Here is a 13,782-nt window from a genome sequence, read left to right as displayed (position 1 = left end):
AAACCCATGCAGCTTCAAACACCTAAGCCTTGGTTTACTTGGTGTCTAATGTCAGGTCACTGATAGGAGTCCAGAGGATTAGAAAATCAGTGCAAGATGCAGTCTGTTCTTACCGTTGATAACACTAGGGGAAAGCAGAGTGGAGTCACAATCAGCCAGTCTGCAGGCTCCTTCCTCCACCGCCTCTGGAAGCACCTGCGGAGCCTGAGCCTCCAGAGACTTCACAATATCTGCCCGGTCAATGTTCTTCAAAGCTCCATAAAGGTTCTCCACTGAAGATGTGATGATGGAGGAGTATAAAAATACAAGGAAATAGTTACAAAGAGTAAAATGAGTTACTGTCAGGCACGGATTAACACACAGGCTTGCCTAGGCTGCAGCCTAGGGGCCCTGATTGGCAAGAGTTTTGTTTTTTATTATTTTAAATTCACTTCAACATAAACAAAAAAGACCCTCACTGGCATAAGAAACGTTATGGAATGATTCCTCACAGAGCGTCTGACAAACGAGAGTTCGTGCGATCGTTAAATCAAAACCGAAAGTAAATCGCACACACAGCCAAAACAATACCCCCTGTTTTGAGAGCGATGCACGCAAATTTGACTACATACAATAACTAGGTTGTTATTAGTGTGCAGGCTTTAATAGGTGTAGCTGTCTATAACTCTGTCTATAAAATTCTGTTTGCATTTTGGATATTGAAAGGGTTTTAATTTTTGGAACACTTTGAATTCCACAATTTTGGAGAGTACCCCAAAACATTGAAACAACAGAAACAACACAGCATTGTTTACGTTTAGTAGACAGTGTGTGCATGTTGAACGTAAACAATTTTGATTTACATTGACTACTTTCTGGGGAACTCTAGAAAATGGCAGAATAGGGTAGCTAAAAAAGTATTTTCGTAGCTTCGTAAAATTACGGTTGAACCACTGATGTAACATGGAGTTTTTTACCACATTACATGCACGTTCTTGCCTTTGACCACAATGAATTTGAAGTAGTGCTTATATCTCCACCCTGAAAATAACAACTTTTCATCGGATTGCTCCTGACTTGCCATTTCTGCTGCTGCGAATCTTTGTGTAGCTGTTGCGTGTGTGTGTGTGTGTGTGTGTGTGTGTGTGTTTGTGTGTTTGGCACCGCTGGCGCGTGTGCCTGCATGTGTGCCGGCATGTGTGTAAAAACACTGGCTCTGATTGGCTACCATGAAACACATGACTCCGCCTTAGCCAATCATAATCTCGTTATTAACCCACCTGCTCACTCGCTGTGTAAGCCAGGGGTGTTTGGTTTGCATAGTTTTTAAAATAAATGCATAGTAACGCACCGCATTTAACGTTCAGTAATGTTAACGGCATTGTAACGACGGAAAAAGTAATTAGTTAGATTACCCCATTACTGAAAAAATAACGTCGTTACCATACGCCGTTCTTTTAAATGTCGTTATTCCAAACACTGGTAATAATTGAATAATTGGGTGAACTAACCCTTTAATACTAAGAATGAAAAATACTTTGAACTCATTTATTGTTTATTAAATGTTCATTTCAACATTTACTAATACATTATTAAAATGAACAGCTGTGTTTTTATTGTCTAACATTAACAGTGATGAATAAATACTGTTATTTTCACCTTTTGTCCACTTTTTTAGTTTAGTTTTGTTTTAGTTCAATGATCACCTTCCATTTATTATTTTATTTCAGCTCAGGGATTTTAAATCAATAGATTTTTATCTTGGTTTATGATAATAATCCTGATGTATAATGTTGTATGTGTTAATTATTAATCCTCACTCTTGGCCTTCTTGCCCTCTCGGCTGACCCACAGGTTGAGCAGAGCTGAACTCTGGTCCAGGAGAGAGTTGGGATTCTCCACTCTGATCCGGTTAATGTCATCCACACTGAACTGCAGCTCCCTCGCCAGCTCTATAAACAAAAAAAGACAAAACCACTTATAGAATGTGAGTTAACGGAAAAATAATGAATAGAGACACAAGAAGTAAAGCTCTTACCGGTCCAGCTCAGTCCCAGCTGTTCTGCTATTACTGTGATCTTTAGCTCGGTTCTCTCTATGACATTCACAGTGGCTGAATCAAAAACAAAATATATCACTATTCCCACAGACAGCCCAATGATGAACCACTTCAATAACATACTCAGCTATGCTAGTGGATAATATATATATATTTCACTGTGGCTTTCACTGAAAAACCCAAGAGATGTAATACAATATAGACTATAGATTACAATAAACAATATGACCATATGATCTTATCTGTCATATATAAAGAACTGAACATATGCACTACCATTTAAAAGTTTAAGATTGGTAAGATTATGTAATGTTAACAAAGGCATACATCAACAATACAGTAAAACTGCAATATTGTGGAATATTACAAATTATGAAAAAAAATTATGATAAAAAAATATAATGTTATTTAAATATAATGTTTTTTTTATTTATTTAGTCTTCAGTGTCACATGATCCTTCAGAAATCATTTTAATATGCTAATTTGCTCCTCAAGAAACATTTTATATTATTATAAATAATGTTGAAAATAGTTCCTGCTGCTTAAAGGGTTAGTTCACTGAAAAATGAAAATGATGTCATTAATAATTCATGACTCGTGAAGGAGTCAATGTTTTGTTCATTATCTGGCTCGGCTCGGTATTCATCTTCAGTTCTCTCTTCACAGCAGTTCAGTCAGTGTACTGTTTTAGTAAATGAATTACTCCAGGATATTGGTTTGTTTGAACTCAGGGGGAGTATCAGCCACATTAAAAAAGTTAACGGCTTAAGTCATTTGCGGATTAATGCGGATTAGAGACGTGAACCGTTTTAAACGATTCAGTTCGATTTGGTGAACTTGTTCAAAAAGATCCTGTTACATCGAATGATTCGTTTGAGAACCGGATATCACAAACTGCTTTGTTTTGAACTCTCTCACACAACAGACACGGAAGAGAAGACAATGCTGAATAAAGTCATAGTTTTTTTGCTATTTTTAGACCAAAATGTATTTTCGATGCTTCAAAAAATTCTAACGGACCCTCCGATGTCACATGGACTACTTTGATGATGTTTTTCTTACCTTTCTGGACATGGACAGTATACCGTACACACAGCTTCAATGGAGGGACTGAGAGCTCTCGGACTAAATCTAAAATATCTTAAACTGTGTCCCGAAGATGAACAGGTTTGGAATGACATGAGGGTGAGTTATTAATGACATAATTTTCATTTTTCGGTGAACTAACCCTTTAACATTTTTGTGAAAACCATGATACAATTTTTGTCACGATACTTTGATGAATAGAAGTTAAAAAAGAAGAGTATTTATTTGAAACTGAAATGATAAATGTCTACACTGTCATGTTTGATCAATTGAATGCATCCTTGCAGAATAAAAATATTACCTATATACAGTATGTATAATATATATATATATATATATATATATATATATATATATATATATATATATATATATACATATATATACAGTATATGAACAATGAACATGTTCAGTAAAGATGTTGTCAATAAAGATCCGAATAACATAATGAAAAAAGCCTCCTCTAGAAATCTATCGTTTTCAACTGTTTACAACTGTTTATGAAATTAACTATATGCTAAAACACCTTGTAAAAATGCCCATACAATTATATGACCCAGATTAGTTACAACTGGCTAATGAAATGATAACATTGATCATCACTTACCAAGACCTGGTCAAAATATGTGCTCTACATACATTAGTTGGCTGCTTCTGCATCTGCTTCAAGAACAATGAAGATACGCCGTGTTTTGGATGGCAAAGCTGATTCGAACCTCCTGGACCCTTTCTATTATCACTCCCCCACTGTCAACACCTCTAAACAGGCAGTTTTTAGCAGTCCTTTTTCCTTTAAAGCTCATTCTCAAAGCTGGAGCTTGCCATGCTAAAGTATTTATGCTGGAATCAAACCAGCACCATGCGCTACATTACTGCTCATTCAATCAGTAAACATAAGGGCCGCCCATTTCTCTGAATTGTTTGGGTAGGTAGAGACCCCTCTGAGCGCAATCCCAGCATCACCCTCATAAAAGAGAGCAGTGCTCAGGATCCAATGCCCAATCACAGCCATGCATGAGAGAGTGGGCAGGTATAGAAGCAAGGATATGGGCACAGCATTCAGAAGCCCCCCTCCTCCACAGCTGAGGGGACGCATCATGGTGCCTCTATGTCTTACCCAGGCCAGACTCGTTCAGGGCGATGTACCTCTCCCTCAGGGCAAGAGGGGTCAACGTTCTCCGCCGCTCATCGCTACCCACCACCTAAGACAAAAATACAGTAAATACAGTGCTGCAGTTTTGTCTTTCATACAGTATTTATCAGAGCATGTAAGTTTCCATCAAGGTAAAGCGCTCATGTATAAAAATAGCTTGAAGGTGTTATAATACACAGAAAGAGAATCTGGAGACAATATTACAATATTATCTGAAACACCACCTGAATCCTTTTATTTGCATTTATCCTTTTTCTAAAATGAGTATGATTTCAAGATACTGTATATTTAAAAAAAATATGGGGGAAAATGGGATGAGGCTGGATAAATGCTGCAATACACCACATGGTTCTTGATTTTTTTTTATCATATTTTTTTTTAAAGGCACCAATCTAATGTGGAGTCTCAAAAATAACTTCTCATTTAATTTTAATCCATTTAAGTACAATTTAGAATGACTATTATTTTTGTAGCCTGAACCCATAACCTTTAAGGAATATCTTGATATCTCTCTGCACACATCCTGGAAGCCATGTGCCCTGAAGAAGAATTATAATTTCTTTCATTATGCAGTTTAATTGAATCTTAGAGTTAAATGGTCCACTTCAGACAGCTTGTATGGTCACTAACTCCATTATGAGCTATAATAATCATTTAAGTAAAAAAAAATGAATGAATGAATAAATAAATACATTATTTATTTATTTAGACAGGATTAGGTTCCCAAACATTTTTTTATGTATTATCCACAATTAACATTTATTTATATATACAAAATCTATATATTTTTTTTATTCATACATTTAAATGACAATATTTGAATGGTTTTTTTTTCACATACAAATGATTCAAATGTGATTCCAATTGCTATATGAAAAATATGTAAATTGCTGAAATAAACAGAAACCATTGAAACAGCTTTCAAAAACCAGTAAAGCAATGCATTTTGTCACCAAATTAAGTCAAGTCTTGCCCACGCTCAACATTTTAAGAAACAAACTCAGACCTTTTCAGTGACCAAAAATGTAACTATTCATTTATATTATTTTTTAATGTAATTTTTTATTTTTATTTTATTTTTATTACAATATTTTAGTTTAGTTTTCATGTTGAATGTGATTCCAGGTAGTCCTTTAACCAACAACAGCTCTTTACCAAGAAACTTGACGAAAGGTCTAAATTTCCAAACGATTGTGCACCATAAGATTAAAGTTAGTCAAGCTCGTGGATTCGTTTGGAAAAATACACAAGGGATTCGAATTCTCAGAGGTCTCCCAAGTTGGATTCAGCCCAAAAATCAATAGGGAATTTCCTCTGAAATTTTGACCGTGGCTGAGTGACGAAAACATAGACGTGCAAACCAGTTTTGTCTGAAAAGAGTTCACGAGATCAAGTGCAGGTGTTACTTGATCAAAGAGGAAATGAACAGTGACGGTACCTTGGTGCAGGGAGGCATGGTGATGTTGAGGTTGCACAGCACATGCTGCGTGTCCTCATACTTAGTAGACTTGCGCAGGAAGGACAGGAACCCGGTGGCTTCCTTATTGGCGTCTCTCACCTGATGAGCCAGGGGAAATGGAGAAAGAGGGAGGAATAGATGGAGGGAGGAGAACAGGGGTAAAAGAAGAGAGAGAGGTAGAGAAATAAAGATTAAAGAGTGTTAGACAGAGCAGCTGCCCGGCTGTGACTCATACAGGTTGGCGGGAGGTGGGGAAGGGGATGGAGGCAGTCCATAGGCAGGCGAGAGACAGAGAGAGATTTACCTTCACTTTTACCTGGCCGTCTGTGAGATCAGACAGTAAGAGTGTGACCGTGAGAGAGAGAGAGAGAGACAGTGAGACAGACATACAGACAGGCAGGCAGGCAGGCTAGAAGGTGAAAGAGTTAAGGGCATGCTCACGAGACTAATACAACAATTGTGAACGAGGTGAACCGCTAGAGCCAAAAATACAACACAGAGCAGCTCGTCTGATGCTGACCGATCACAGAGAGAGGTGCGGAGTGAAAGCCACGATGACAGACAAACAAATGGAGGGAGGGAGACAAGTGGAGAGAGAGAACGACAGCACTGGGGGACATCAGAGACACTGAGGACTAGGACTGCACCATGTGGACAAAAAATATTGACAAATATTGCGATTGTGATACCAACCAAAGATTTAATAACTCTTATTGCTGATTTAAAAAACAACAAAAAGCATCAAATCACATTGAAACAGCAGCTCGCAAAAAACTGAAGATCTTTTGTTTCAAAATCAAGTCATGTTTTTCCACTCTCTACTGCCAGTACTGTTGGAGGGGTTTTACACTTAAGTTCTCTTAAAAAGAAGTGACTGAAAAGGAAACTTATAAAAAAAAAAAATTATAATAATAAAATTAAAATTACTGTTTGTTCTAATAATATTTATTAATATTATCTAGACTATTACAATAATCGAATTTATTTTATAATAGTATAAAACCTTTTTCTGTAATATTTCTGTTATTATTTTTTACTGTTATCCATTCTTCTGTGACCAAATTTTCATAATAAATTGTTACATATAAATACAGTGTTCCTGTAGCTCAAGTGGTAGAGCATTGTGTTATCAAGCGTTGGTGGTTTGATTCCCCGGGAACACATGATAGGTAAAAACTGAATGCACTGTAAGTCATTTTGGATAGAAGTGTCTGCTAAATGCATGAATTAAATAAAAAAATTGAATTGAAAATGTAGTGGGAATTTTTTTAAATTACATTAATGTAAAAATATAAAAATGGGAACCTGAAGCACTTTCTGTTCACATTGGACGATGAAAAAGAAATTGCAGAGCAAAATGCAAACCAAGCCACATCCTGAACCACTTACTGATGCTCAGGGGTCACACTAAGACATATTACAATTTTGATTTTATGATGATATTATTTAATACATGTGCAGCCCTACTAAAGACATTAAACAACCTTACTGGAGTACATGAAACTAAAACTAAAGATGATTAACAATGCTAACACACACAAGAATGACACATTTAATGACACACACAACTTTGTGTAGGCTGAATGAAAAAAGGCAATTATTGATATAGGGAAGTTGGCATTAACATCTCAGCATATATTTCCTAAGACACACTCAGAGATGGACAGAAATAAATAAGAGAAAGACAGATGAACTGACCTTTACAGAGACAGGTAGCCGGTTGTCTCTGAAGGCTTGGAAACTGAAGCTACGTGGCTGCTGGGTGGCTTTCCTCACAGGCACCAGGTTTCCGGAACATTCTAAGTGCAGCGGCATCCCCTCCATCACCTGTGGGCGGAAAAGGAAGGAGATACACAAGGAGAGCAGTGAGTCAGACTGAGTCAGAGACTTAGCATTAATGCAGTGAGTTAGTTGTATTTTTGTATATACACACACACACACACAAACACACGCATGTTTACACAGCTGCATAGATATGATTTGATGTTAGCTTAACCTCTATGTCTCTGCTGCGGGCCACTTCGGAGAAGTTCTCATGCAGCTCAAGGGTTTTGTCTATTTTGTCATCGGTCATGCAGTAACAGCGCAGACGGCCCTCTCTGGCATCGTTCATCTTAGCAAATACCACAAATTTGGCCATGTACGGAACTGACATCAGCTCACGGTACAGCAGGTTGGCGAAGGTCACAGCCTCCGCCGTTCGTGGACAATCCGCCAGCCAGAACCTGAGGACAGACGCACATACAATAGACATCAGAAAATAGGGTCACAAGAGACTATGTTTACCTGTAAATACGTATTAATATAAATGTGTGACAGGTCTATGGGTTGCAGTGGTGGCTACCATGAACCTGAGAGGAGGATTGAGCAAGAATGATGGCTTTTTTACATGGACAGACTGGTTAAGTTATAATAAAGGCTTCATCATTTATTGAATTTATGCCGCAATTATGATTAGAAAGTGGATACAAACAAGAAAACGAAACAAAAATGAAACAATAAATGAATAAAACAAAAAACAACACAATAATACCAAAATAAAATGTAATGCCTATTTTTAAACATGGTGAAAAATAATAATAAAGAAAAACAAACCAAAAAAAAAAACACAAACAAAACAAAATTATGCTTAAAAAGTGGATACGAACAACAAAAGAAAAATTAAACAATTAATTTGAAAAAAAAAAACACAATAAACCAAAACTAAAATGAACTGCCTATTTTTAAACATAGTAAAAAACAAAAAACAAAGCCAGTAGTAAAAAACAAAACAAAAACCAAACGTCAAAATCCCCCCCCCCCAAAAAAAACTAACAAAAAACCCAAACTAAAAGAAAAAAACTAAACAAAAACAAACCTGCTGAGATTTGTGAATACAGTGCGATCTATGTACAGAAACATATTGCATGTAGTAAATACTATGCATATTTCTGTACTGAAATACATGTAATGCACAAAATAGTGCAGTTGTTTAGTAAATTTGCCCCTGGGTGCTCTATTCTTTTGTGCTTTTGTGTCTCACCTTGCGGACACATTGGTGGTGAAGTTGGCACAGTTGTGGGAATACATGAGTTTGGTAGTGCCAGTGATGTCTTCCCACTGAGCGGGAGCAGTGCCACCTGCAGAAGGTTTACAGATTTTTATAAAACCATTTTTTTTTTTCAACCAACACCATCTGGAATGAACTTGCTGAGTCTATCTTTATCCCAGTGTCCCTCTCTAGGCAGGACACCAGTCTGTTTTAGCCTTTTCCAAGCAGCTTGGCAGGGCAGCAATATCAAATCTGGCTGAGGCTGAAAAAGACTGGCGTTCGAGACAATCTGCCTTTCTCCAAAACATAAATATCAATTTCAGACAATGTTTTTTTTTTAATAGATCAGGGCCGGACCGTACCAATAACACTACAGAGGAGGCGGAGGCTATTAGTGTCTCCTTCTCCAGCATTACGTGGACTCTCCCTCCAGGATGGAGGCAAAGGGATACGCAGCCCGATTGGTCGGTGGAATTTGCGTCGACGAGGCTCCACTGTCACAACGGGACTGAATGTGGCCTGGTTTCCTAATTGCCGAGTCAGCAGCTCATCAGGGATTGGCTGGGCCTGGATAAAGAAAAATAAAGTCAAGAAAGGTTCATGAATCATTTAATGCTGAATTCATTTCAAGCATTCTCTGCTGAATTTATGCAGAAACAATGTTTTTTTTTTTCTTAATATATAATTATAAATAATAATTATAATCATTATATCATTTTTATGTTTTATTTTTATGACAATGCTTACAGAATTTTAAATAAAAATTTTCTCTTGCAATACATAATTATAAATTTTATTAACAAAGGTATTATATATATATATATATATAGTATCACTCAATCACCTCATGAGTGCTGTTATCATATATTCTGTATGAATCATAAATTCAGTAGTGTATGCTGATATTGCTTCACTCTCATTCTCTACAAACTGGAATCTCCTGAAAACTCACCTGTAGGCCAAGTCGGACCCTCTTTGTGACCGCCGTGTCAGGGAAAATGGCCTGAACCTGGGGCCCCAGCTTACTTGTCAGCTGACCTCCCTCTGGACCTATAAGATCACTCTCCTGCTGGATACGTGACACCACAGCGAAGTAGAGAGGGAAGTCTGTGGAGATGATGCGGCGGATTCTTTTCTTCTCCAGCTCCTCCTGACTTTCCAGATCTGATGAAAGCGCCAAGAGAATAAAAGGTCATAAGGTCAGTCCTACAGAAATTGTTGGTACAGTGTAAAGTGATATGTAATTTGTCTGCTACATAACTGAAAGAGAAAATAAACCTATAAAAGGCTTATGGGAATTCCTGTCAGTGAAACTTAAGACTACCTTCATCCATTCCATTAAGGATGGTCTCAAGAACATCATCGCCATAGCGGTTCCGATGCTCTTTCCATACAGAGCCATTCTCGCTTCGGAGAACCACTAGTTCTCGATCACCTCGGCTCAAGGATGCAAAATGAGGGATCTCCACTATGACTGGCCTGAAGGAGATGATGGGAAGTCACAGAAGCATTAGTTATTAGTTATAAACCCACTTTATTTTGATGTATCTTGAGTGTTTAGATATTTGCACTAGTAAACAAGACTAAGAAATACTAGATAAAGAAACTAAGAATATATTTTTGGCAGTGTTATGTATTACCGTATTTTTCGGACTATAAGTCGCATCAGTCCAAAAATACGTCATGATGAGGAAAAAAATATATAAGTCGCACTGGACTATAAGTCGCATTTATTAAGAACCAAGAACCAAGAGAAAACATTACCGTCTACAGCCGTGAGAGGGCGCTCTATGTGTTCAGTGTAGACTACAGGAGCACTGAGCAGCATAGAGCGCCCTCTAGCGGGTAATGGGTAATGCTTTCTATTGATTCATTTATCTTGGTTCATTTCTCTCGGTTCATGTCAAATTAATTTTAATAAATAAGTTGCACCTGACTATAAGTCGCAGGACCAGCCAAACTATGAATAAAAGTGCGACATAATGGTATATAATAGTATAATAGTATATATAAAGAATAATAGTCCGGAAAATACCGTAATTGAATCATTAAGGAACCAAAATAGCAGAACCAGAATCGTTAAAGCATATGCCATCCTTATTTTACACACACACACGGACCCTTACCCCAGAAACTGCATACTGGAAGGCCCTAGAGAGATAATACGAGAGGCGAGTCCCTCTCCCTCCACGAGTGGAGGTGGGGTGCTGAGTTTCTGTGGTTTGACCAGACGGCAGGTGATGCGTGTGGGGGCGGCACAGGTGCGCGGCGGGATGATCACACGCAGACCGTTATGTCTGCTGCCACGCATGGACCCGCCTCTCGCATCCACCATGAAGCTAACCAGAAACCTGTCAAACAACCAGCCTGTCAGCGAACCGGGTACAGTGGCTTTTCAAAACAGCCGGAAGCCCAGTATAAAGATAAAACATATTCAAAAGAATCCAGTTCCTAGACACTTTGATGACAGTGAAGACAGGTATAAAAATAAGCATTTATGACCAACAGATAAATACGGAGATAAAAGCGGTGAGAAGCCATTAGCAAGGGTTGTTTGAGCTGAATGTGAAATATGTGCACTGACCCAGTGTGGATGGGGCTGGCCACTGGGCTAACGTTGTCTGAGGTCTCTGTGGCTGGACTACTGGGGATTAGAGAGTCCTCGTCATACTCCTTTGGCAAAGGGACAGGTGTGTGCTGCAGACACACAGGAGTAGCACAGATCACACCAACACAAAGACACACACACAAACAAAGGTACAATGATAGCTTTATGAGACTAAGAGAGAGAAAGAGACAACTCTGCTTGGAAAAAACAGGTCACAGGTCAACTAACTCAAACTCCCTCCAACTTTGCCAAGATGGTCTAGCGGTCCTAACAAGCTTGGAAAAGATGGCCTACCAGGCTGGAGTTACACTAGGGGGTCTTGACAAATGAATCAAACGTTCAAATGGGGCTCAAAATGACTTAAAATAAGTCAAAACAAGCATTCAAATGATCAAACAACAAAAAAATTCTAATATTTCTTATTTTAATTCACCCACTCAACAAAAATCCTGAATATATGAGGAAGCTTCATTCTTAAAGTGACTTATAGATCTGGGGATGCCATGCAAATGAATTAAACATTAAATTATATAAAAAAAGAAAAAATATATTAATAACACTTCATGCAAAGATCTAAAATGCTGTATCAGTTAGAAATTGTGGTTATATATATATATATATATATATACATACATACATACACCTCAGGAATTCTGAAATTTAATTATAACTCAGATTTTATTTAATTTATTTTACAGGATCTAGGAGTGATCATATATTAAAACAGGGATCCTTTGAACAGTGTTGTGGACAATGAGGGGCTTTGCAGTCAAGAACTTAAAAAAGGTGACTAGCTAGAAACCAGCAGTCCTGGATTATTTTGTAAGGGACATTTCTTATTTCATTACATGAAGCGAAAAAGAACAATACCTGGTCCAACATGACAGTTTCAGGTGACACACATGGAATTCTGGGAATTGCGGGTGAGTAAGGTCTGGAGAGAATGAAGGATATATTTGTAATCTAACTTTAATATAATTTTTGCCAGTGGACAAATTTGTTGCATTGTGCTCTTGTGACCTACGTCATGCCCATCCCGCTCTCAAAGTCTCTCAGGGTTTTCTTGGGGGAAAGAAAATCATCATCCTGGTCTTTCAGGTCATCCAGCTTCAAATAGCGAGCCCCATCCATCCCGAGAAGTTCATCACCTACATACAGCACCAAATATGTCAGAGACACTGATGTAGGAGGTTTGCAGGAAAATGAGGATTAATAGAAAGGAAAAAAAGCTTCGAAATTATTTCATCATTTACAATCCACCATCATTCCTGTTCGAGCACATACAAGAACCTTCACTCATTCACCAAATCCAAGCAATGAAGTCATACACACAAAGAGCCAATGGAAAACATGAAGAAATCAAGATACTCGATAAGATTGCATGGCATTGGTTACTGAAGGGGGCATGCCTGGTAGTGCAGAGAAGATCACACTTAATCTGCATGGGAGAGATAGTTTGGTGTTATTGTAGGGGCTTAATCACAGGTGTTCAGAGATGAGTAAAACAGCCACTGTGACAGTTCATTTTGGAGCCCTCTGCTGAGTCAAATAATCATCATTAGTCAATTACTAAAATTATCCACTCCCAGTGTGACTCACATATAAAGAGAACCTCAACTTCAGGTGTTTCTTAACTACAGGCACTATTATGTCCCATCAGTTGATATTTATATTAATACAAACACATGTATGATTTTTTGTCGTCTTCATTATTTATTTTTGATAGTTTTTAAATACCTTTTATTCGTTTAAAACGTTCAAACTTTAGTTTTTTACCCATGTCTCAAAATATGAAAATAACTCTCTCTCTCTCTCTCTCTCTCTCTCTCTAAACATAATAAATATAAAAGTATAAAATTAAGTATTACATTAAAAATTTTCTCTAGAATTCCATCGTTATGCTGAAGATGCTCAACTATATATTTCAACAAGACCAGATGAAACTTCTAAATTATCTGAGCTAACTGTGTGTTAAAAATGTAAAAGACTGGATAAACGATAATTTTCTCCTATTAAATTTGGGTAATACAGAATTATAACTTATTGGACAAAAAAAAAAAAAAACAGTACACAGATTGGTAGCATTGCAAAATATAATCATTGCTATTAATAGTGTTCACTGTCTGTTTGATTACATGGCGTTAACTAACCGTTAACTTAATATTTACCGTACACTTTTGCCATATGGACATCAACTTGAGATAGTCACCACATTATTACTAAATATTTAGAAATGTACATTTTCTGTAAAGCTGCTTTGCAATGAATTGCATCGTCAAAAGCGCTATACAAATAAACTGGAATTGAACTGAACTGAATTGAATTGAATTAAAAATTAAGTATTAAAATGAAGTATAAAAATATAAAAGTGCCCATGATTGAAGAAACACCCTCAGAACAAACTGA

The 13,782-nt window shown here is 37.3% G+C and overlaps 1 pseudogene; it reads right to left on the bottom strand.

The window, feature by feature from the left end:
- The window catches only part of LOC113038115 (ankyrin-1-like), a 73,084-nt pseudogene that overhangs the window by 10,226 nt on the left and 49,076 nt on the right, over positions 1 to 13,782 (bottom strand).

Source organism: Carassius auratus, chromosome 21 (genome assembly GCF_003368295.1).
Source record: "Carassius auratus strain Wakin chromosome 21, ASM336829v1, whole genome shotgun sequence".
Classification (NCBI taxonomy): domain Eukaryota; kingdom Metazoa; phylum Chordata; class Actinopteri; order Cypriniformes; family Cyprinidae; genus Carassius; species Carassius auratus.
The sequence above is the reverse complement of the archived record's forward strand: the minus strand, read 5'-3'. Positions and strand labels throughout refer to the sequence as shown.